General features: G+C 38.3%; 1 protein-coding gene across 2 annotated transcripts in view; it reads left to right on the forward strand.

Moving 5' to 3' along the window:
- The first annotated feature begins 275 nt into the window (after positions 1-275).
- LOC110287586 (solute carrier organic anion transporter family member 1B2) overlaps positions 276-4,124 on the forward strand; it is a 65,012-nt gene continuing 61,163 nt past the window's right edge. The window contains exon 1 of one of the 2 annotated variants that reach the window (XM_021154159.2): positions 276-360. The gene's annotated coding sequence lies outside the window, so the exon portion shown is untranslated. The remainder of the gene's footprint in view (positions 361-4,124) is intronic. The other variant, XM_021154158.2, reaches the window with a different exon arrangement.

Below are 4,124 nucleotides of genomic sequence, written 5' to 3' on the forward strand. Positions count from 1 at the left end.
CGAAAAACCAAAAAAAAAAAAAAAAAAAAGAAAGTTGCAAGCCACTTCTAAAAACAAAGCTTGTTATTTTGGCAATTGTATAACATAATGTATAAAAATATCATGTGTACTTTCTGAGAAGTTTTAAATACAGTCTTTAAAACACAGGAGTCTGGATCAAATAATTCCTACCTAGATCTTTGCTTCTTTCTTCCTGTTTTTTTTTTTTTCCTTCTTTTTTCCTATTTGTGTAGGACAGTGACCTGAAGAGATAGTTAATCATCACTGAACTGAAAAAAAAAGCAGAGAGGCTTTAAAGTGGGACTTTCAGATCAGGTGCAGGTTAAACATGCCACACTTCTTGTAGAAGCCTGAGTTCAGGTAAGATGCTTTGTGACTGCTTTCATCATGTCTTCAGTGTTTTTTTTCTCAATACAAAGGGAATATATGGGAGCTCGGAGTACCTGGTAGAAGATGGTATGGCTTGGCTCTTTTGTGCAGCTCTCAGAACCTGTTACCAATCCCTTCAGGAGATAGATGTGGCTCAGGTTTTCACAGTCCCAAATTATAGCAAATAATAAGTAGTTATAAACAGAGCTTGAAAATTAATTTCCAGTTCTGCTTAGACAAATAGAAGTTCTGGCTTGGATCAGTGAACTATGGGTTACTATGGGACAATTATTTTACTAACCACACAGAATGATGAATTCATTTTCTCTCTCTCTCTCTCTCTCTCTCTCTCTCTCTCTCTCTCTCTCTCTCTCTCTCTCTCCTTCTTCTGACCTGGACAAAGGGGGTTGCAGAGCTAGATGATAAATAGGAATAGGCAGGGCCCAACTGCCTCTTAGCAGACTCTGCAACCCCTCAGATGCCATCTTCTGTGTGAATCATGTGGAGGGACCATGAAGAGCTTTCCTGATGGCTTTATTTCCAATTCAAAGATTTTAAAATTATGACTATGATAGCTGCCAGCACAAGGGGAATCTTGAGGAATGTTTTTTTTCTTCTTCCGTTTACAAAGGTGATAAGAAAATTGTTTGTCAAAGTAAGATGGGACTCTGGAGTCCCCAACTCCTTAGGAGAGATGTAGGTACATCCTGTCTATTTTCCTCCTTGGTTCCTTGGACAGATAGCTCCTTGTCTGTGTTGTATTCCTGTGACCCTTGAATAATAAATGCAGATGCATAGAACCAGAGGCTGCTACTGCTTACCTGCAATTTACCCTGGAAGACTGAATTCTCAGGGAAGATTGGCATAGTGCGTTCAAATGTCTGTGGTCATTTGTAAACCCTTAGTGTTTGGGATTATCTTTGAAGTCATTTAGAGTAGAAAACAACAAACAAACAAACAAAAACAACACATTCAGATAAAATTCCATCCCATACCTCCAAAAGGCTTCAAATTACAAAATACAGAAACAGTTTATCATGTGACTCAAATCCAGACTGACTTTCTCATCTCCAGGCTACTCATAGTTTAGTTCGCAGCTTAATGTTCATGGGAAACAGGGAACAACAAATTTTTTTCTTTTTTTTTTCCTAAACTTTTGTTGTTTATCCTCCCCCACAAGGTTTAGAAGTTCACTCAGGCCGGGTAGTGGTGGCACACGCCTTTAATCTGAGCATATGGGAGGCAGAGGCAGGCAGATTTCTGAGTTTGAGGCCAGCCTGGTCTACAGAGTGAGTTCCAGAATAGCCAAGGCTATACAGAGAAACCCTGTCTGGAAAAACAAAAACAAAAACAAAAAAATGGTTTACTCAGTTAGTTGGTCTGAGAATGGAGGGAAATACAGAACATGGTGCTTGGCTGGTGCAGTCACTCCATGAATACGAGATCTGAAGGGATTGTTTCTTTTTTCATTTTCCTTTTATCTAGTCTTTTTATCCCTTCTTAGACAAAAAATTCTTTAACCTCAGAGATAAAATGTTACCTAGAATGAGAGTTATAGAAGGATGTTGATATTAAGTTCAAAGCAGCATTTCATTATAATATCCTCTATAAGTTGAAAGCAACAGTTTTTTAACATGTTCTTGCCTTATCATAGTCCACACTTGTGACTTTATCCTTGGATCTAAATGTTTTTCTTTGAACACAAAATTGCCTCTGGTCTATTTCTCTTTTTAGTGTAATTATGAAAGTTCATTTTTTTTTCTTTTTACGTTGCCTTTGCCTACTATTACGAAGAGTGGGCACATTCTAGTCTTGATTCTAAGTTTATTGCATCTTAATAGCAACTGAGACCATCTCTAAAAACGTTCTTCTTTTCTTTTCCTTGTTTTAAAAGACAACATTGGAAAGAGATGCTTGGGGAAGGTGCAAAACCTTGGGATGAGGAAGACTTCTTGTTAGGAAGGAAATTCCAAAGGGTGGAGAGAGCTCCTCTGAGACAGTCACCCCACGTACAGAGGTCTCTCTGTGAGTGAATTGAAAATAAAACTTTAAACAAGTGCTGGGTGTAGACAGTGAAGACACTAAATGGAGAGCATAAATTGCGTTTTGTACAGTATAGGGATCCCTGAAAGATTTGAGGGCCAGGTAGAGTGTGCATGGGAGGCAGGCAAGGATGCAGGATAAGAGGTTAACCCACTGAAGGGTGGGAAGGCTGAAGACAGCTGTCCTCAGGAGTTTGGGAATATATATGAAAGTTAGGTGTAAAGCAAAAAAAGACAGTTTACTACACAAGCCATGCCTACTTGAGATTACTTGGAAAAAAGCTTTTTCCTAATGTTTAATACTGAACAAAGACATGCATGAGAAATTGTTGGTATACTTATGACGACCTTAAAGCAAAATACGATTGATTTGTGGCTCCTGTCCCTTACCCAGGAGCTGAAACGAAGTGGGTACTAGGATGGCAGAAACCTGGGAGAAAAATGGAATGGCTGGAGTTTATTTATACACATGCATACATTCCTGTGGTCTACATTATTTTATATTTATTCACATTTATATGAGTGATGATACCTCAATATTTTGTTGATTCATATACATGTATGTGTAAAATTATATATTTGTCATATATATAACAAATATATAAACTACATACATACATACATATATATATATTTTTTTTTCACACAGATTCTTATAGTCAGACTGGTTTAGAACTTTTTACACATTGCTAAAGCTGGCCTTGAGTTGCCAAACCTACTCCTCTTCCTCACAAAATCTAGGATTACAGGCATATACCCCCAAGTACAGCAATAGCCAAGTGTTATACAATAATGTGATAGAAATAAATTTCAAAATGCATAGCATGTAGGGAGCTAGTTCAAGTAGAAAAGTACTAAACCTGCACACATAGGACATGAACTCATTCCATAGAAGCCATATGTAAAAAAATATGGCTGTGTAGGTATGTATTTATAATCCTAGTTTTTCTCAGATGAGACAGGTAGATCCCTGGGGCTCTCTGTTCAGTTAGCCTAGTTTACTTAGTGAGTTTTCAGGTCACTAAAAGTCTCCATTAAAACAAAACAAAACAAAACAAAAAACAAAACCCAAAGACTGAGATCGTCCTCTGACTTCACATGCACTCGTGCATACACACACAACACACACACACACACATATGCACCTGCACACACACATGCATTTGCATATACTTGAATATGTACACAAACACATACATATACCCACACGCATAAGCATGCACTTGCATGCACGTAGATGACCACACACACACAACACACACACACACACACACACACACACACAAGAAAAGGAAAAATACAATAACGAACGTACACAGTCATCCTTCATTATTCATAGATTGTGCTTAAGCAAATTTCTTATTCAGGACACCAAGACTTCTGGTGCTTTGTGGCTGATCCCCAGCCTAGGCCAAATGCCAGAAAGCTTGGGTTGTTGGTGGAAGGCATAGGTGAGTTATTAGGGAAGGTTATAGGAGGTGAGGCCATAATGTCATTGGAATGTCAACACGTAATCTGCTCTCAGTTGTTATTTTGTAAATAGTCTGCATTTTTGTAGCCTTTTTTGGTCACTTCTTAAAATATGGCAAAATCCAATTCAGGGTTGTTCATGCAAAAGTACCTGATTAAGACCAATACAATTTGCGCGCGCACACACACACACACACACACACACACACACACATGAGAGAAAGAGGGAGAGGGAGGGAGGGA

Source organism: Mus caroli, assembly GCF_900094665.2.
Source record: "Mus caroli chromosome 6 unlocalized genomic scaffold, CAROLI_EIJ_v1.1 6_unlocalized, whole genome shotgun sequence".
Classification (NCBI taxonomy): Eukaryota; Metazoa; Chordata; class Mammalia; order Rodentia; family Muridae; genus Mus; species Mus caroli.